The following is a 23,670-nucleotide window of genomic DNA, read 5'->3' on the forward strand; positions in this document are numbered from 1 at the left end:
CACTAATAACTTTCCTTCAAGGCTCTAACTACTTTACCTATATCGATGTACCACTATTGTTCGAGTAATTCGTTCTTATGCTAGCTCACGATACATTGTGACATGTTAGGCGTGTCAAACCCAACAAATAATAGGGGTACAACAGACTCCAAATACACTGCTTTAATGCACCAAAAAAATAGTACAAGGCAATCAGGGTCGAACCACATAGACACGGGATAAAAGTCTATACCTCTTTGTGCAAGGTACTTTGGTCACAAAGGGGGATTTGTTTGCAAAAGTCAAATAATGAAAATAACAATCAACTTTGAAACATGTAGAAAATGAAATAGATTTGTAAACAAGTTGTAAAAGTGCTTCCAGTTCTAGTTCTCAATGTTGTCATTTAACCTGATTATGAATTGATGTAATTTGTGATTGCTATTCTAAGTTGGTACTGAAAGATATTAACACGCTCTAATACCTCTCGCTTCCCAAATTATCTAACCAAAACATGCTCTTTGACTAGACCTAGCTTTACTAATTCAACCTAAACACGCTCTTAGATTGTATTGAAAAATTGCATTAAGTTTTGTACAAGCTTCCCAACAATGTTCATTTCTTCTCATACGCTCGGAAGTGTGAAAACATGTGATATATGATTTACAATAAGAAAACTTATTGTTTTTTACCAATCATTAACTTTACAGAACGATTAGCTGCCCTAAAAGTTAATTAACTGCACAAAAATTCAATTCATGAAAGTGGCCAATCAAACACAAATCAAATTTAAGGGTTCTAGTTTAAACAAAAACATAATCACTAGAATAGAATCACAAATCAAACATCAAATCATATGCTTCAAGTCAAGCGATCAGAACAAGAACTAGAAACTAGGGTTTCTTAGCCACACATGGCTAAGAACAAATCAAACAAGAATAAAGATGAAATTGAAATGTTTAATGCTTACTAAAATGAAATCAAAAGTGTTTGCAATGATTAGGTCTTCTCAAAAGCTCCAAGAAATCTCTTAGAATCGCCCAAGATCGCCCCAAACTACTCTAAAAACCGTCCTGCCTCAAAAATGACGTTCTTCTGTTTTAATTTAAAGTTCACGTGCTTTCCATAAGACCATGCGTTTTTAGAATGGTCATGCCTTTTCCCATGTGTTTTTGGCATGGCCATTTGTCTTGACCATGTGTTTTTGGCATGGCCCATGCTTTTTGCTAAAAATCAAATAACTCTTTAGTGTTGGATCCATCTTCAATCTAGCTTCACCACGAGTCATGTTGCTCAAATATGAGATGATAAAGGACAAACACGACCCGCATCAGTGTGACAAGAAACACATTTCAAACGTAGTCCTTTGCTAAAAATAACAATGCAACAATGACTCGGGTTATGTCTTCATGTTTTCTGCCATGGAATGACCGGTTCATCTTCTCTTCATGCTCCAAAGCTCCAAGTTCCATCCTCCATGCTCCATGCATCTAAGCTCCAAGCTCCACGCCCCATAATGCTTGCAAAATAAATCAAAAATAGTGAAGTATCAGACATTCTTAATGAAATATGCTATTGCCCAAATAATTAACTAAATGCAAGAATTATGAAGTAGAATGCTATGAAATGACAGAAATAAACATGCAAAATAGGTGCATAAAATGCACCTATCAAACCTACCCAAGCTTAGACCTTTCTTGTCCTCAAGAAAGAACAAAATTAAGAATCACCCTAGAGAAGATGATAGGTGACTAAAAAGAAACTAAGATGAAAAGAATGGAAGGAGAGAAAAAGACTAAATGGAATTGAGAGTGAATGCATGCAATAAAAGAAAAACTAATGAAAATAACATATGTATAAAAAAGATTAACAATGCTTCAAAGATTTTTTTTTCAAATATTAATGCAATAAACAAAATAAAACGAACAGATTCAATCCAATTAACCTCATTGTGTCATACATTCGAAGGTGCACCTGTTGTGCCTTGAGATAACTTGGCATTAACCCCACAAAGATATATATAACAGTTAAAACAAGATTTTTAGCCATTCCCTAACACAACTCAAAAAAATCAAAAGTTACAACACTTGTTCACTTTTACAGGTATTGGGTTAGCACATAACAAATTATGGCCTTACTCTCGTGAAAACATGATATGACAAAAATGCTCAATCATTTTCATTTTACAAAGCATAACAATGACCAACTCCAGCTATTTGTTGACTAACAACAATCTTTTTCTAAAAAATATTTTCTAAAAATTCTCTAATATTTACCCAGATTGGTTACATGTTTCAAACCACTTACACCAGTCAAAGTAGTTTACAGTCGGTCCCGATGTCATAAGTTCAAGTCCAGGTCCAAGGAAATCTTTTGACAGCCAAACTTATTTCCTAGTTGTAATTATTCATGCAACTTTTTTTTTCTTTTTTTTTCTTTTTTTTCTTTCTTTTTCTTTCTTTTTTTAACTCTTTTATATTTTGTCCCTGCACAACTCCTTTGAAGTTCTGTTCGCAAGGGCACACTTTCAAAGTATCTGAAGATGCACTCATGCTTAAATATCGGCTTGACGCGGCATACCAAGATGGTGTTCACAATGAGGGCGCTACTATGACATAAACAGAGGATCACAGTTGTAAGGGAAGAGTAAAAATCTACATGTTTAAGTTATTTGCTTGGCCTAATTCTTTATATTTTTGTCCTTGACTTTTTCTATTGTTAGGACATCTCACAGTCTATTACCGTGAGAGACTTCTAAGACATTTTTCAGGGGACTGATGTAAACGTGCAAAGACCCATAAGTATAGTTGGAAACAATGTCCCCAAGCAGGGTATTTAGAAGGGAATAGGTAGAAAAGACTTTTTAGAGCGCTGGAGAATTCGAGTCACTGAAATTTTATATTCATTTTATGGCTCTTTTGAATTTGAAGTTTGGATATGAGTGAGCACTTACTACTCATAAGACCGGTCGTGCGTTCCATGGGCTAAATTATATCTGTTGTTATGCTTCGGTGTTGATAACCTTATCATTTTTTGTTTTGCACGAGTAGCTTTGGGAGACGTGTTCGTGTGATTTTATTGCTTCAAGATTTTTAATGAAAAACGAACAAGTTCTAATCTCAAGCCATGACTAATTTACCACTTCAACTGGTTCAAGAAGATTAGGTTCCTTTAGATTGAATTTTTTTTTTAAATGCATGTGGAAACTAGAACCTAATGTACAAAGACCCCTCCCCAAGCTTAAGATTTAGCATCGTCCTCGATGCTCGGAGAGGGTAGGGCAACCTACTAAGACACGAATGTATAACTATGTAGAACATATGAACGGATTCTCAATAATTCTAGTCAAACAATCTTAGGATTCATGCATCAAACTTGAGATATGGAAGGAATGTACCATTCAAATACTTGAATTTGTGATGTGTGCTTGACTTTTTCACTTCATCTTCAACGTCAAGAAAGCTTGAACTCTTCAATGGTGGAATGCCCAATTGGATGAAAGCTTCCAAGTTTCCTTCCCAAAAGCACCTCCCCAAGCTTGTTCTTCAAACCCTATACAAGAATTTTGAAACTTAATACAAGAATCAATTCAAACTTTACAAATCAAGAACTAGGGTTTATGAAGAAAAATCCGATTTTTACCCACTAATGGATGAATTCGACCCAGATGATGAATGAAGTGAAGTTAGGAACCGATAGTAACATACCTTGGTGGCTTCATCTCGGATTAATTGAAAAAAAAATTGTGCCCCAGACTAGGGTTTAGAGGTTCGGCCGAGGAGTGATAGAGAAGGGAGAAGAAGCGTACGATCGTGAGGGATAGAGAACTAGAGAGAATTGAGCGTGAGGTAGAGGTAAATCAAAAACGCATGGGCTGTGAGTTTTAAGATGTGCCCATGCAAAAAAATTTTAAGGCCGTGCTCTTTTTTTTTGTTTGAAAAGTTGCGATCAAAAGGCATGGGTGATTTCAACCCATGCGTTTTTGTCCTTGCCTGTGCATTTTTTAGCATGGTCTAATATTAGGCCATGCTTTTTTAGCATGGCCCATGCGTTTTTAGAGATAGCCCGTGCTAATTTATTTTTTCCTTTGAAACTTGTGATAGCCACGGATGGTCTAAAATCAGGCCATGCGTTTTAGAGTCTTGCCCATGCCAATTTCACATGCCCATGCTTTTCTTTTCTATTAACCATAAAAATCACGTTTTTTTTTAAATTATTACTTTTAATCTCACAAAAACATTTTTTTTAACATGACTCCCTCTCAATCTTTTAGATATATTGTGACATCCCCATTTTCACGGCCAGAAAAGACCGATTTTGTTTATACTTTATTTCAAAATCAGAGTAACATTTTAATAAAAGTGTTGCGGAATTTGTTCCCAAAAATAAAATATGATAAAGATTTATCAAAGCATTTCCGTAGAAATGTATTTCATTCAAAAGACTCGGGATGTCATGTTCGATACAGATCAAAAGTATAAACAGTACAATATAAGCCTTAGTACATTATTTCATATCTACAGGCCTATATCCGTAATCCCTCATCCAAAACATCACATCTATGCTCGAGCGCCACTACCTGTAATACATGAAACTGAGTGGGTCGGGCTTGGGAGCCTGGTGAGCACATAGGGTTTTCAACCCACAATAAATAAGTTTATTAATTTCATCAACCAACAATAACCCGATTACCCGTTCCCGTTATCCTCACTTTACGTCCCTAAACACCTATCATAAGGGACCTAGTCTAAGGATCATCATCGGGATGGACACTACTGCTAAGGGGGTTCCTCAGCAATAAATGTCCTAAAGGCAACCATGAGGGGGATGGAGGACACTGCTGAACACATCGTTCACAAACACCTACAGGTTGCGAGCCTGCTAGCGTTCCACTGGACTGTCTAGAAGTGTCAGTGGTTGTCGTCCATACTCCGCTAGATGACAGAATCAACAACAACAACATCGAGGCCACTCATCATTTTATCACACATCGTCTATTACATATACCCATGTTTTACCCCAACATTTTTTGTAGATATAAAATACATATACAATTTAAATCATTTAAAACATGTATAAAAATCTTTCATCAGCATAGACAGCAAGTATTCAGACAATATGCACACATAACACGTAGTTTATATTACATACTTCATATCTATGTGTAAGATGAAAGTGACTATGCACTCACCTGATTAGGTGGTGACTCGGTACTCGGACAACACTTCGTTATCTCAAAACAATTTTTTTCCTTGACAAAACCTAGTATCAATACCACTAGGGTTTAGTCTAACGTTAACCGCGACTAATTAATAGTCTAGCTATTATTATTGTTATATAAGCGTTAAACAACATCCTATATAACTCATAATAATAGCCCAAATAATTATTTTAAGTTCCTAATAATGTTACTATAATTAAATAAAAGCTATATTAAAAATAGCGTAAGCGTAGCTCACTTATAGCGGGTTTTATAGAAAACCGGGTTTCGCTTGGAGCAGCGTTTCCGAAATGAAAGACCCTTTTCTCGGGACTCCGGGAGCCTCGGGGCTTCCTTCGGGTGCTAGGGGGTTTACGTAGGCTTAGGAAGGGGTTAGGGGGCTTAGAGAGAGACTCTAGAGAGAGAAAGAAAGCTTGAGAGGTGTGAAGAATGCTCTACCCCCGAACATCTATTTATAGGAGGCTGAAATGGCTCTCACGTCGTGAATATCTTGATGTTCACGCCGTGAGTGAGCTTGGGCTCCAAGTCACAGCCGGGTGCTGACACGTGGCATCGCACACAAGGTGGAAATCAGCCGATTTTCAAAAATTCATAACTTTCGCATACGAGCTCCGTTTTCGACGTTCTTTATATCCACACGTAGGTAAAAATAAGATCTACAACTTTTATTTTGACTCCATCGGCTAATTCTTGACCAATCGTAAATTTAACAGTACGAGGAGATTAGACTGTTAAATGACCGCGAAGAATTCGTAACTCCTTCATACGGACTCCGTTTTCGTCTGTATTTTTACCGTTGAGTTCCTATTAATGAGATCTTCAACTCTCATTTGGGTCGCGTAAGCCAAAAACCGCTCGAACTAAAATTCGAGTTTCGGGCCGTGCACGGCTAAGCCAAATCTTAGAAAATTCATAACTTCCTCATACGAAGTCAGATTTGGGCGTTCTTTTTATGGATGTTCTCAGTTTAACATATTCTACGACTTTCGTTTAGATTACTAAGGCCAAAAAGTCTTCTATCCTAAATTCACTATTTACGCTTCCCGGTGCCGTACCGGTTCCGTCGCGAAACTTCGACGGGTCATAACTTCTTCGTTATAACTCGGATTTCGGCGTTCTTTATATCCCCATAATCCTTGTTTCCACCACTACAACTTTATGTAAAGATATCGGGCTTATCTCACACTTTAATTTTGACGCTTATTTTTATCATTTATTTATTATACATTTATAAATAAGTAATAAGCACATAAATGCACATAATTCACATAATACTCGAATAATTCATCTTTATTACTTCAAAAAGAGTTACAATAGTTGACCTAGACTATTACATCATCTACTACTGCTTAGCCCTGAAACACAGGCGTTACATATATATTTTTGCATGAAACTCTAAATAGACTAAAAAACATTGCAACATAATAAAGTAAATAAAAGAAGAATAGGAAGAAAAATACTCCCCGAGTTGCCTCTCGGTTAGCCGCCCTTGTTTCAAGTCTTTGGCTCGACTTGGCTCTTGAAATATGTTATTCTTTGAATATTGGGGCTTTCCAACTCAGTGAACTTCTTACTACTTCCTCAAATTGGACACTTATCTTGTACCTAACTTTCTTTTTGCTTGGGAACCACACTGGACTTAGACCCTTGATGATAACAATCATCCAACTTACCCCTTTCATGTACTTGTCCAGTAAAGTAATTTACTCTTCTTTCTTTGATACGGTGGTTGAGTTGATGACTTATTGGGTGTCTTCCTTCTCGGGATATGTATCATTTAAAGGGTCCAACAGATTTATCGTTTCCGACTCTTGTAGTTGGTCTACCAGTGATATGATTTTCTCATTGGTAGTGGGTGGCATAGTCTCTTTTTGGTGAACCTCCAATACATCCTCTACAACTTCCATGTCATCCTTCTATATTTCTACGTCTTCCTTGACAACCTTCTCCACTTCTACTTCTTCCTCCTCTTCCCCGTCTTCAAATTGCAATCTTGGGTCATCAAAATATTTCCCATCGTTCAAGGTGATGGTAGAAACGGTATGCCTTGGGTCCTCTGTAACAATTGGTAAAAATAGGAACGATCGTACGATACTATGTTTTGATTATTAAGCAATACGAGTATTTTATCAAGAAGGGTTGAAGGAATTTAACATCTTTTATTTAAATAAGTTCTTGTGAAATATAAAACAAGTAACTATTGATAAGTTTCGTTATGATTTATGACTACGAACCATCACCGGTTTGTGAAAATTAGCATATAACACCATTTGAACGCAACAAACTTAATTTTTGTATCAACATGTCTCTAGTTGATAAGTAAGTTAGGTTCTATGTAAAACGTGTGCTTAATAGTTTTGGAGGATCTAAATTTGACAAATATACGAACCAAAGTGACAAAACGTGTTTAACGATATGGTTAACCGGTTAAATGTCACGAAATTATACCTTGGTCAATAAAATTTATATTTAAATAAATAAAAATATAAAATGAATTATTATAAGGTATAATTAGAATGTATATAAGTGTTTTTGAATAAAAAGAATAAAACATAAACATTAAAGTTCAAATACACAAAAAAAAAACTACATTGTTATTTTATACTAAGTATACATGTATGTATTTGTACATAGGTATTATTATCTAGTCAATGAATAGTTATGAGTCATGAATTAAAGTGATTTCATGTAAGGAATATGATGTCTAAATCAATTAAGATAAGAGAATTGGTGGAGATAAGTGCCAACTTAAGTAATAAGTGCTTAATCACTTAAGACATTTTACTAAGAATGCTTCTTAATCCCTCTTCTAGTTTTCGAGCTTAAGACCTTCCCTCTCCTTAACTAGAACTTCTAACTAACTAAATAACTAGTAGTTAGTTATTTAACTAACCCTATCTCTAAGCAACCACCCAAGCAAGTGGCTAGACAAGATCACATCACTTAAACTCACATCCCATCACCAACTAGTCTAGGTTTTGTCCCCTTATCCTCTTCCACCCTTTCCTCCTTCATAATCACGAAATTTCCTCTTCATTTTACCCTCAATTCACCAGCCAATACTCCAGGGAATTACTCTCAACCTTCATCTCATTTTCAGCCACAAGTACTTCCTTCGAAAGCCATCAAAACCGTGAACTAAAGGGCCGCTGTCCCTTTTGTGTTTCAGCCGCCATTTCACCCATCTACACCTTCCTTTTGCTTGATATTTTTACCACCAAATACCCCTGGAAGTTAGTTGTTATGCTACTCAAAATTATAGATTCAAAACAGTGAGCAAACTACTATTTTTCTTACTCTTTTGCTGTGAAGTTTTCGTGACAGCAACATAGCCAAAACAGTGGCTGTTTTGGAGCATCAAACCAACACCCAAAAGTTCTTCATCTTCAACCTTCCATTATTCAAGTATTCACATAAGTTGAGTTCATACCCCCTATATTTTCATGTTTTCTTCAAGTTTTAAGGGGGGAATACAAGTTAGAACACTAAACATAACTTAAATTTAAAAGACAGCTTTCTACAGAAAAGTTGAGTCTTGTTCATGGACTATTGTAACCATCTTAAACTTAATATCTTTCAAAACTGTACAATATGAAAATATTTCAGGTTTATACCTTTCTAAGGACTACTCGCACGTGTTCATACGATTTTTATATAATTTATGGCGATTTTTATAAAACTGTCTGTCATTTCAGAAGTGATTTCGGACCAGTCTGTGAAGATAACCATTTTCACACTAGTTTGAGACCACTAAAAATCATAATAAAAATTAGGAACAAAGTAGACTCATTTTATAAACTCTCAGAGGTTATGGATTCAGTTTTTGACTTACGATGATTTTTCTATAAGTTTTCTAAAAACAGGGACAGTAAAGGGTAAAACTGTCAAAAGTGGTTTATAGATTTATTAACACCTTGTAACATTTTTTATCAAGGTTTATACATTAAAGAAGTTAAAACACAATCATTTAAATACGTTTAATTACTATTTTAAAAAAAAAGTGATAAGTACAAAAAGGTCTTTACTGTCAAACTTAAGGATTATTTCATGCAAAGTTTCTAATAAAAAACGTAAGAATATGAACAACAATTACGGAACATACCAAATCATCTTTTAAAATTTATATATATATATATATATATATATATATATATATATATATATATATATATATATATAACCATTTTCATATATATGTTTTGTTTAAAAACTTGTATTCTGCATCAAAAATATACAAATATAGTTTACGAAACTTTACCCCATTTGTATCTCGTTGAGCAAAGGGTAAAATATTATCAAATGCATATCTAAAGATTTCACATCATTTTTCATAGCTATCCCAGTCTTAGGGGATGATCATTTATACAAACATTTTTAGCACAAAAACACATAAACTCGTTGATCAAATTTAGTGAGTGTTGTCTTCACGGTACCTTATAAAGTACACACGAAAATCCTATTAAATATAACCAGAGTCTCTTGTAGGCAGAGCGTGATAGTTGTGTATAGATCTATACTGGGACTGACAATCTCGCACCTTAGCTGCTTGCAACAGCTGGACCGGCAAGTCTGGGGGTGACAAATGTCATAACGAAATCGACACCTGAAGAACATTGCGAACAAGGCAGTCCGGGTCAATCAAGCATGGTTATAAGATAAAAATGAAAACTCACATAAAAAGAACAACGACACTTTTAGTTTACGCAAAGACAGTCTTCAAACAGTTTTATATACAAACAAAACTGCATAACATCATTTTAAGTAGGAAAATTACTTATACGCTTCGGTCTTGGTTCATTTAAGGCCACATCTCATTTTAGGGAAAATATAGGATTTTCCGGAAAACAAACGTTACTAAATCTCATAGAAAAGGTTTACAAATATACATACAAATGCTTATGAACTCGCCAACTTAAATGTTGATACTCTCTTTTCAAATAACTTGTATTCTCAGGAAATCAGTAAATCAGGTAACAACTGGCTTTGAGGATGGGAGGCTTAGGCATCTAAACAAATCTTTTGACAACATATTGTAATTGATATTTTGAAACATGTAATACGTACAAATGATGTAACTTTTTCAATTATATATATGTTGGTTGTGTTTGCTTTGAATATTTATACTCAATTGTTATGATACACTACATGATAGTCACCCGCCCCTGGACGTTTCCGCCATCCTGGTTTGGGGGTGTGACATCCTCTTCAGTCTGCGATGGTAATTTGGCTTGAGTTTCCAATACACTCACAGATTGAGTAAGTTGTGCAATTTGTTGCTCTAAGCTTTTGAGGCTAGCTTTGGTTGTTTCCTGGAAGATTTGGGTAGTGGTGGCAATGCATTTCACAATGTCTTCCAAGGACATGCTCGAAGTTTCAACTTGTTGGGGAGGTGCAGAATATGGTTGTTGGAACTGTGGAATTGGTTGGTATTGGTCATTTCCCCAAGCTTGGTATGGGTTTCGGGATTGGTTGTTTCCCCAAGCTTGGTTATTTTCCTACCATTGATCATGTTGAGGTTGATCATGACTCCATTGGTTTGGCCAGTAGTAGCTTCCCCTTTCCTGCACTTCCACCCATTCCCCTTGTAAATATGGACACATGTTGGTGTGATGTCCATTATGAGTGCAAAAATCACAAGGAATAGATGTGGGATGCACACTTTGGTCACTTTCAATCATCATAACTATCTGGGCTAGCTCAAAAAGTTGGTCTTTAATGTAAGGAGTGTTCATTTCCGAGCCACACTTTTTGTTTTTGTTTTTTTTTAGTTTTTTTTTTTTTTAGAGATGTACCTGCTCACAAAAATCTTGACATAAACAATTAGTAACACCGTGTCCCCGGCAACGGCGCCAATTTTTTAGGCGTGTCAAACCCAACAAATAATAGGGGTACAACAGACTCCAAATACACTGCTTTAATGAACCAAAAAAATAGTACAAGGCAATCAGGGTCGAACCACATAGACACGGGATAAAAGTCTATACCTCTTTGCGCAAGGTACTTTGGTCACAAAGGGGGATTTGTTTGCAAAAGTCAAATAATGAAAATAACAATCAACTTTGAAACATGTAGAAAATGAAATAGATATGTAAACAAGTTGTAAAAGTGTTTCCAGTTCTAGTTCTCAATGTTGTCATTTAACCTGATTATGACTTGATGTAATTTGTGATTGCTATTCTAAATTGGTACTGAAAGATTTTAACACGCACTAATACCTCTCGCTTGCCAAATTATCTAACCAAAACACGCTCTTTGACTAGACCTAGCTTTACTAATTCAACCTAAACACGCTCTTAGATTGTATTGAAAAATTGCATTAAGTTTTGTACAAGCTTCCCAACAATGTTCATTTCTTCTCATACGCTCGGAAGTGTGAAAACATGTGATATATGTTTTACAATAAGAAAATTTATTGTTTGTTACCAATCATTAACTTTACAGAACGATTAGGTGCCCTAAAAGTTAATTAACTGCACAAAAATTCAATTCATGAAAGTGGCCAACCAAACACAAATCAAATTTAAGGGTTGCCCATGTGTTTTTGGCATGGCCATTTGTCTTGACCATGTGTTTTTGGCATGGCCCATGCTTTTTGCTAAAAATCAAATAAGTCTTCAGTGTTGGCTCCATCTTCTATCTAGCTTCACCACAAGTCATGTTGCTCAAATATGAGATGATAAAGGACAAACACGGCCCGTATCAGTGTGACAAGAAACACATTTCAAACGTAGTCCTTTGCTATGATAACAATGAAACAATGACTCGGGTTATGTCTTCATGTTTTCTGCCATGGAATGACCGGTTCATCTTCTCTTCATGCTCCAAAGCTCCAAGTTCCATCCTCCATGCTCCATGCATCTAAGCTCCAAGCTCCACGCCCCATAATGCCTGCAAAATAAATCAAAAAATAGTGAAGTATCAGACATTCTTAATGAAATATGCTATTGCCCAAATAATTAACTAAATGCAAGAATTATGAAGTAGAATGCTATGAAATGACAGAAATAAACATGTAAAATAGGTTCATAAAATGCACCTATCATGACACTATCCAATTACTGGGATTTCGATGCTAGATCACTCTTGTCATCATCCCCCCTCAGGCCTGAAGACTCACAATCACCCCGTCGGTGGTCTTAAAGACTCATACCCATTATCTGATTGTCCTAGTCATCATCCATTCTTGATATCTACCTATCACAACAAATCTTTTCTTTTTAAACTTTTGAGGCTACAACTGATTGGAGGTCCTTAATCTACACTATACGGGATGCTAAAGTCTAAGTGTTGTCCTATGTTAACCTATGAATGTTGAAATTCGATCCTATTTTTAATTCTTACGCTTATCAACTAAAGGAATAACTGAACTAAACACATAGTCTATCCTGAAGTCTAAAAAGATACTAACACATACGTAGTTGCACTCCTGACCCTTAACTGAACGAATGTGTCTAGGAATTTATATTAATCGCTTATGATCCTTTTGTGTTCTCTATCGCCAACCGAAACCTTGCATCCTAAAATCTTTAACAGCTCCTTGACAATATTATATTGTCTTATTGTAGTTCTAAACCTGATAGGAAATCCTTATATCTTTTCCTTGCAGTTTTATCTTTTATTAATATCTGTCGAGACGTCTTTACAACTGACTCTCCAACAACTACTGCTTATGCAGTTTTAACACTGAGTCACTCGCAAAATTCAACTCTTACCAATTTACGCTAGGGACTCTTAGTTAATCTTAATTGTTGTTGATAACATCAAGACCGTTTGGTTGGACCTGGATCAACAAATTGATCTATCAATCCTATTATGTATATTACTCATACATTTGTAACCCCTAGAAAGCACTATCGCCTATCTTAATTGACAAGGTCCGTCCCGAATGATCATCTTCTAGGCATCTGTATATGCATATTAGATGATTACTGAAAACATTCGTACTATGGATATGCTTCTCCTTGACATCGATCCTACGGTTTCCATTTTTTGGCATATGGCAACTAAGTCCTTACTAAGAGCTTAATTATGCTTTCTAAGTCTGATGTATCCCTTGAGTACTGACACTCTCTATGGAAAAACAACACCACCTATTGAATTCCTAATCATCTACTGCAAGGATATATCCCTCATCCATGAAGGTACAAACCTATAGGTTTCTTCTTAGCCATCTGAGGTGCACCTGGGAATCTGGCCAATTCCTAATTCCTATCGGACGCTTGGGAGGAAAGATTAACCTTTCCTCGAGAAGCAAGAAACTTGTAGCCTATGGATAGTCTAGCAGAAGACTTCCTTCTTCTGTTACATGCACAACAAAACTAACAACCTCTGCCTACTCGTGTCGCGATTCTCTTGTACCTTGGTGTCGACATTGAAAGTCGAGTTTCCCTTCACACTTTCGCCTTAGGGGTCAGTTCTTCCCCACTTGGGTTCGACCCATCATCTGTTTTTGCTCATGACTAACTGAATTCCAAGTTGATATATAGCTCCCTTTGACTTTGAAGAAACTCATGTTTGTCATATCTAATGACCTTCGCTATTCTCATTGTAGCATTAATACTTGTACCCATCATAAGTGGTCTTCTTGCATAACATGACCAAAATTGGATAAGGTCATGACAAGCATAATGTTGTCTAGAAACACACTAATGCACACATATAGTTAAACATTATAGTGGGTATTACTAACGTAGTTGAACTACTAGCAACAATGATGGTTGCTAAACTCACTCCATCCTTCTTGTTTCTCCGGGACAATTACCTTATCGCGTTCCAATTGTCCCTCTTGTAACGGTCCTCCTAACACCTCTAAATCACTTGGTTGCAAGTACACGAAAGACACTTACATGTTCATTTATATACTAGCTACAATGATCAAAACTTCCCTAATCTCCTGAGCGAGAATCAATAGGTATGAAGCTATTCCTTGATGGTGGTGCTTGTACGAACACATGTTCCTTCATCCTCCGATGAACCTTCAACCCCAACTCTTGAGTAATACACTCAGCTTCCAATGGACACGCACACGTTCCTTCCTCACTCATCCTATTACGTAGTTTCTATCTCAGCTACAACATTTAGACTGAATGATCATATCCTGATGACCTTTTATTATAAAAAGATTCATAACGAGCTGAAACATTGTCTATATGAGATAGACCGTAGTAAGGAAGACACCTTTCATCAATTTTATCCTTCCTATGCTGACAACTCGATCATTCCTCCTTGGGTTATGAGGTTTAATGTACAACCACACAACCACATGTAGCAACTCTAGCCGCTAGTTGCTTCACCCCCAATGAAGGCTGCATTTCTTCTGTCGACCACCTTGATTACTTCCTTCCTAAGTCTTATGACTAAAGTTAGCACTATGGCGGGCAAGGTTCTCATAACAAACCTTCCTACGCAAATCTACTTTATTCGGACTCAATCTTCTATGTCCACTTGGGATCGAACTTATAGCCACTCTTTTAGACATCACCATGCGACATGTAATGATGGAATGAAACGGATTTATAGTTTTAGCCACACTATATACCCTACTAATAGTGCCTTAGTAACTTTGTGACTTTTCCTGATCCAAGTGTGAGTCATGTGCTTCGGGTAGTATAGGCATCTACTACCTTTCACACCTACTCATACTTGTCCCAAGAATTGTCTCGCAGTTTCCAAGTCACTTCCAACACTACAAACGATGATCACTAAACATATATGTATGTGTCCCAATGAACACATACAACAGACCTTCCTAAACTCCACAAGGACTTTGCATCTTTACTGATGCCCTACCTTATGAATATATGTCATATCAAGCACATACTATATACTTCCCAGACTCTCCTTCTAGGATTCCTTCCACTTTTTTTGCTGTTAGCCGATGAATAACTTCTACCAAAATTAACTATTAATTAGACGAATACAATTGCATGCCAACAATATCAAACAGTTCATTGACTGAACGATCTGACACTACAACGGCTGGACTCAGACAAGAGCTACATAATAGCGTCAAATCAAGCAATCTAAAACTATTTAATTTTGGGAACATGCAACCTAATGTATTTACCAGATAACTAACTAATATAAATAAAGGTTCTAAGCAACACGTAACAAACAAATTTCTAGGCTATAAGGCATCTTAAGTATCAAAAAATTCTATCATGCAATTCCTAAAAAGATCCCTAGTTTACATACTAGCATGCATTTCGAACATTTCACATATTAGCAATCATAATAATATGGATATTTTGGGAATCATTTTCCTTCCTGAGCTCTGGCTAACTTTACGCATCACATTCTTTGTATTATTCTTTTTCTAAAGGATTTAATAATTACTCAGATCCTTAGTTTGAGTCTAGAATCACACGAGTGTGCATCCAGTTCTCTCAAACCAGGGCTCTGATACCAACTTGTAACGTCTCGATTTTCAACCCAAATTTTCATTTTTATTTTTTCAATATGTCATAGTATGATTACATTATGCGGAAACATGTTGTGAATGTGTGTGTGTGTGTACAGTCGAACCTTGCTCTTCTTATGAACCAATGAAGCACCTGAAAACCATTTATAATCAACTAGGTAAGCATGAAGCTTAGTGAGTTACCTAAAATACCATATACCACAATACATATACAATGCATACACATAATAACCTTCAGCATAAAGCCGGTCCGCCCCCTGGCCTTCAGCACAAAGCTGGTCTACCCATTTTTGCCTACAGTGTAAAGTCGGTCCGCACATTGGCCTTCAGCGTAAAGTTGGTCCGCCTGAGTCTATTGGCCTTTAGCACGAAGCTAGTCTGCCCTCAACTCCCTACATAATATATCAATACATATAGCAAACTACATTCCATCACTACGGGCAACTAACTACTCTGGTCTAATTTCCTACTATAGGGAAACTATATCCTAACATACATAGGATATATACTTGTAACGTCCCATTTTCACAACCAAAATTTTTCATTTTTATTAAGGTAAAACTTCCCAATTTATTAATCCATTAATTAAGAAAACCATTTATTCCGAATTACATTTATTAAAAATCAGAGCATTGTAGAAACACATAATCTTCAATGTTGCTGATGAGTGTGTACAGTCCCGCCATCGCCTTCCAGCAATGAGCGATGATACTTGAAACCAAAAACAACTGGGTAAGCATAAAGTTTAGTGAGTTTCCCCCAAAATACCACCATATAAACAAATCACATATATAATTACGGGTCTAGTCAACCATCGGGTTGGAATACCCCAAGTCTAGTCAACCTCCGGGTCCAGTCATCCTCGGGGTGGAATACCCCAGGTTGGAATGCCAATATACAACAGGTCCAATCTGCCATCAGGCTAGAATACCAAGGTTTGTTGGTCTACCACCTCAACCCTATCGCTCTTCCCGAGCCTCCGTGCCTACGGCTTACAGCCATCCCGCACCGGGTATCTTGGCCTACCGCATAAAGCAGGACCGCCTCAACCTAAACCAAACACAATATGTCGACATACAACCCATGATCAAGTAGGCACATAATACAGACAACCGTCAATCATACAACTCACTACTGCCTACTAGCCCTCTCGCAACATACAATCCTGCTACCAGCCAACCTCCATATAATGCGTAACCATAAGTAACTAGAGGTGAGATAGCTACCCGAACAGATGATCCTACTCCAAAGCCACACAAGGAACATGCAAGAGAGCCTAGACCAAGAGTTCTCAGGCTATCCTACATGACCACAGACAATCCCTAAGGACACTCCATAGATGATAACCAGCAAGCACTAATAACATACAGTTCTACAGGTTGTTACCACAAAGCAACATACCTAATACCAGAACACAGATCTAACAGATCACTACAACATAGCAACATACTCAATACCAGAACACAGATCTAACAGATCGCTACAGCATAGCAGCATACTCAATACTAGAACACAGATCTAACAGATCGCTACAGCATAGCAGCATACTCAATACCAGAACACAGATCTAACAGATCACTATATTATAAAAACATACTCAATACCAGAACACAGATCTAAATAGGGATGAGCATAGGCAGGTGTTGGACTTTGAGCATTCTAACACTCCTATGGTGTACATGCAACCCTATAAACCTTGGATCTATGTTTTCTCTATTATACATGCAAATATTAACTATTCCAAGGTTTCATCCTAACTAGCATACTATGAAGCACCTATACTACAAAGTTCTAGTTAGATGACATACCTTTTGATGTAGATTGATGTCTTCAAGCTTTAAGAGCTTAGCCCCAATAGTGTGGAAGCCTCAAATGGAATCACAAATCACCAAAACACCTTGGAAGAACTTGAGAGAATATGTATGCACACTAAAATCGGCCCACTCTTATTTTCACACACTTGTTCCAATTTTGTGAGCCAAGGACCCCTTTATATATTATGGAGGATTAGGGTTACATCCATGTAAACCCTAATACCCATGACCTTTCATTTACATAGGATCCATGGGTTAAAAGCTCCATGGACCATCCATGAAAGCTTAGCCCAACCTAAATGAACTTGGCCCATTCCATATATATAAGAGTCCATATTTAATTAGTTCTTTTTGATCACTTAATTAATTCTAAATTAATTCTTGATCAATACTAATTAAATAATATGATTCCATATTAATATATTAGAACTTCTAATATATTAATATAAATCATAAATATACTATTCTCAAAAGACTATCCATATAAATTGTGCCGGTGAAGTGCAACCCAAATGGACCATGCCGGGTCGGGTCAAGTACATACCAAATATAGTTATGGACTTAGACATTAATCCAACAGTCTCCCACTTGGATAAGTCTAAAACTATTATTGAGTATGACTTCCAAACCTAACTGACAATCGTAGCTCTTAAAGCCGCTGTCGAACTCTGACCTTGTCAATGACTTGTCCATTAGATAAGGGATCATATATTCCTCCATTCTAGATATCATATGGACTGAGACATGGATTATAAATCATTCTCTCTGTCCATTTGTTGTTTCCCAATTTTCGATTTATGATGACTGACTGATTGAACAAATCAAATCAGTCCTGGCTTGGCAAAGCATTCACATGTGTCATCGCTAAATCATCGAGGGGCCCACAGATATCGCTTTTATCCCGAAGGTAAAAGGAATGGATAAACTTCGACTCATATGGCTTGTTCTACTACTTGTTGAATCATACACAAAGGCACGTTTTATAACATCGAGTTACCAAATGCGTTTTCGTGCAATCAATGTATAACCAACTCATAGTAACAACTCATATCTCTAGGTTTGAATAATATAAGATATTATCGTCTCATGATCACTCGTGATAAAATCCATGAAGTGATTCAAATGAGCGCGGGTTGAATCCAATACTCAGAACTTATGAGCACTCATGAGTGTTGTAGCACCACTTTGTCCACCAACTTGGACCTCTACAAACCAACCCATGACAGTCTTGATTCATATCTACTTCCAACATATGACCGACTGTGGATGGTTTGAATAACTTAATCATTCAGGAAGAGCGACTTAGTTATTCTGGAAGTCAAAACATGCAAAGTGAAACACAAGAATAAATGAATCAAATATGGTATCAAACCCTATGAATATAAATAAACACTTTTATTTATCACCATACTGATTACTCATTATACATTGTTTCGGTTTTATCAACTTTATACTTGAATTAAAAACACTAGTTGTCCCATGCTCCAAGCATGTACATTATGTTTTTCTTAAACAATAGCTTTGCCATACACCAAGTATGCACTCTATGTTTGTCTATGATCCTTACTTTGTGAAATAAACCAATTGAACATAATTTCAATGATTCTAATTTCACACTCCCAAATCCTTATCGAAAAATGTGAGAATTTCAAATTCCTATCATTTATCGAAATCTGTTTAGATTTTAAACTTATATGCAATCAAATTACGATTAGGGTTAAGTAAGAACACTTAACTTATTAAGGACTTAATCACTTAAGGGTATGACTGATTAAGGTTTGACTTAGTCATTCTCGGGTGAAATAATAATCCAATCAACAGCCCGAGTACGTGCCCGGTCATTGTTCAAATAGAGCTCCCTGATTCTAGGGTTTTTTCGCATAAAATGATAACTAGGGTAAGTGTTCCACGCATAACCCCTTAAGGACTTAATTCATTAAGTCCAATGCTACATTAAGTTAATTATAGAGAGTTATTAAGTATTATTTTAAATTTAATTAATAGTTTTAACGCGGGTCCCGACCAACTCCAAAAATTAGGGTTTCTTGACGTTTGGGTTTTCTAAACCCTAATTAGGGTTTCCAACTCCTAAAGTTAAATGATTAGCTAACTAAATAAATAAATATATTTTTAATAACTCAGGTACCACCCACTGCCACCTCGAGCAGTGGTGGTCGACGACGGTCCATGGCGGCAGGAGGCGGCAACCACCATTTCAAGGGCGGGAGTTATAAATTTTGGTCCAAACTGTTGGGTTTTAGTATACTACAACATCCTATGGTGCACATACAACCCTAAATACCTTGGATCTATGTTTTCTCTATTATACATTCAAATATGAAGTTTCCAAGGTATTACCCTATACTAGCATAGAAATATCATATACTACACAAGAATCTAGTTAGGATAACATACCTTATGGTGGAGCTTGAAGTCTTGATGTATCTAGCCTTAAGAGCTTAGCCCCAATAGTGTGGAAGCCTCAAGTGGAATCACAACACACCATGGACAAAGGATGAACTTGAGAGAGAATCTCCATGCACCCAAAAACACCCATAAACTCCAAGAACTTCATGTGTAACCACAAGTGGCGTTTTTAGGTCATGATGCATGTATTTATATGTGTGGTATTTCAAGAGTCATGGGTATAACCCAAATCCATACCCATGGGTTTTATGATCCATGGTTCATGTGGCCCAACTCTTTATGTATCCATACATAAACTTGGTCTAACATGGATCATAAGCCCAACACATATAAATATAACTAATTAACATAATTAGTCCCCATAGATTTAATTAGTCTCTTTTGATCACCAAATTAATTCCAAATTAATTCTTGATCAATAATAATTAACTCATATGATTTCATATTAATATATTATAACTTATAATATATTAATAAATCATATATAACATCTTCTCTCAAAAGTCCATCCTAACAAATTGTCCTGATGATATGCAACCCAAATGGACCATGCTACTCTCGGGTCAAGTACATACCAATAATAGTTATGGGCTTAGACATCTAATCCAACAGTCTCCCACTTGGATAAGTCTAAAACTATTATTGCAAGTACGACTTCATAACCCGACTAGCAATCGTAGCTCTTAAAGCCGCTGTCGAACTCTGAACAAATCAATGACGCGTGCCATAGATAAGGGATCATATATTCCTCCATTCTAGATATCATATGGACTGAGACATGGATTATAATCATTCTCTCTGTCCATTTTTTGTTTCCCGATTTCCGATTTATGACGACTGACTAATTGAACAAATCAAATCAGTCCAGGCTTGGCCAAGCACTTAGGGGTGTCATCATTAAATCATTGAGGGGCCCACAGATATCGCTTTTATCCCGAAGGTAAAAGGAATGGATAAACTTCGACTCATATGGCTTTTTCTACTACTTGTTGAATCATACACAAAGGCACATTTTATAACATTGAGTTACCAATGCGTTTTCATGCAATCAATGTATAACCAACTCATAGTAACAACTCATATCTCTAGGTTTGAAGAATATAAGATATTATCGTCTCATGATCACTCGTGATAAAATCCATGAAGTGATTCAAATGAGCGTGGGTTGAATCCAATACTCATAACTTATGAGTACTCATGAGTGTTGTAGCAACTCTTGCTATGTCCAACATCTTAGACATCAAACAAGCCAACTCATGACAGTCTTGATTCATATCTATTTCCAACATATGACCGACTGTGGATGGTTTGAATAACTTAGTCATCCGGGAAGAATGACCTAGTTTATTCTGGAAGTCAAAACATGCAATGTGAAACACAAGAATAATACTAATCCTATATGGCCCCAACACTTTGAGTGTAAATAAAAACACCTTTTATCTAAGCACCATATTGATTACTCATTATTTATGTTTTGATTAATCAACTTAATACTTGAATAAAGACAATAGTCATGCCATGCTCCAAGCATGCACACTATGTTTGTCCAAACAATAGATATGACATACTCCAAGTATGCACACTATGTTTGTCTATGGTCCCTACTTTGTGAAATAGATCAATTGAACATGATTTCAATGATGCTCAAATCACAATCCCAATACTTATTGTAAATGTAAGAATGCCAAACTCTTGCCATTACACTATACTTCCAATTGTCCATGATCAACCAATCTTTGGTAGACCTCAGATTGTCCTCGGCAATTGCTTAATCATTTTAGTCATATGGGACACGAGTCATGCTACAAAATTTTTATTTGCCATGTTCTTACAATTTGAACTATGAAGAGGTATGCCGTAATCATAATCGAATTTTGAGAACGCAACATATATAGAATTTCCTTATGTTGAACCATTCCAACATAACATTCATATATATCCTTGACTAAAGTTGATTAAAATCTCAATCTAAGCTTTTAGAATTGAAATGAAGTATATCCTCTCCCTTAATTATAGAAAAACAACTTTTCAAAACGAATTGAAACTTTTGTTTTCTATAATTAACATTGCTAACTTGCAACACTTAGCATAATAATCATGCTCCCACTAGCACAATGATTATTATCTTACTAGCATAACACTTATGCTCCCACTAGCTTTGATATGTACCTAGAAATCAACTGGATTTCTAGAAATCAATACTTTATTGACTTCCTTACCAAAGTTCAGATTTCTGATATAAGATTGCTTTGACAAGACTTTATCAAAATCATACACCTTATCTTAGATAGCTCACAGGTGTGTCTAAACAATTTCAGAACTATGAAAAGGGATGCCGTAATCATAGTCTCAATTGTTTAGACCTTTGTCATTTCTCACAAGTCCATGTTAGTGTGCCGGTTAACCACGTACGCTGCACTAACGACTTTGAGAATGTAAAGATCACAATTGCTATCTACTTAAAATCTACTTAGTGAAAGTGTTTCCTCACCATCATTTTCATGAATCGGAGAAAAACCTTATGACACTTAGATTTTTAATGGTGTATGTGTTCCTATCCATGTGAATTTGTCATAACCATAATCACAAGACAAGGTTAGTGACAAATCCAAACTCATATGAACTGAACTTGTTCAATCTTAATTTCTTGCCACTTGGTAGCACAAGGCCTACCATTGCTTCCAAGTAGCTATGCAAACAACTGAGAACATGTAGAACTCAAATGCATAGCCAACTTTAACTGGAATGGGCACAAAAATAAGAATATGTCAACACGATAGGTTATAAACCTCTAGTCGTGTGCTAGTGATGAAATACAAGTTTTATTCTTGATTAGTTCTTGAAACCATTTCAGGATCTTTTAGACTCCTACTGTCCTCTTGACATATAAGACTCTCTTGCCAAATATTCAAGAAATAGTGTGGATTCTTATCAAGACAAACACTTCACACAATTGGCCTTATTTGGTCTTTGTTTTATCCAAAACATCACAACTTACCAATTCCAAATGTACAAGAGTAAGAAACATGTTACTCTACATTTGTAAAGTGTTATAAACCTTTCTTACAATCATGTCACTCAAGTTACAATCTTAGAGTATGACTCTAAGACTTGTTTTTGGAACGAAATATGATTTATCTTTTGATTTAACCATTTCAACAATTCACGATTCCTCTTCTTAGCCAAACAAATGTACTAAGGTGTCCTTAGAGGATCAATTGTGATATGGTTTTATAATCATTAAGATAATCATAAAACAAGATACTTAAAGTACTCTCCCATCTTTTCAGATTTGAGAAACTTTTATCTTTCTGCCTAATTTGATTCTTCTCATTCGCTCTGCCAATCATTGAAACTTTTCCAATATTTCAGAATTACACTTAAACTTGTAAGCATAACCATATTTACTAAACTTTAGTAAATCATGACGAATAGTCTTATTGATCTTTTGTGGTGGACTTTAACTAGTGCACAAGAATGTGTACTTGATCCCTTTGTCCTTCACTTGAGTCACATATACATGTGAACAAGGACTTAGTCTTAATTTCCTAAAGATGACAATTCTCATTCATCACACAATAAAACTTGCATAATTCCAATTTTCTATCCAACTAAAACTTGGGTGATGAGAATCTTTCCTTATTTGGTAAATTATGACACTACCACAAATGAAAGAATCAAATCCATTTTCCAATATTGCTATCAATGGAAACATGTAAACAACAATTTTTCACAAATGTCATTATAAGGATACTTAAAATAAATAAAGCAAAACTGTTTTTTTTTATTTTAAAACTTGCGGAAAAATC

Source organism: Lactuca virosa, chromosome 1, assembly GCF_052849685.1.
Source record: "Lactuca virosa cultivar CGN04683 chromosome 1, Lactuca_virosa_CGN04683_v6, whole genome shotgun sequence".
In the NCBI taxonomy this organism is placed as follows: Eukaryota; Viridiplantae; Streptophyta; class Magnoliopsida; order Asterales; family Asteraceae; genus Lactuca; species Lactuca virosa.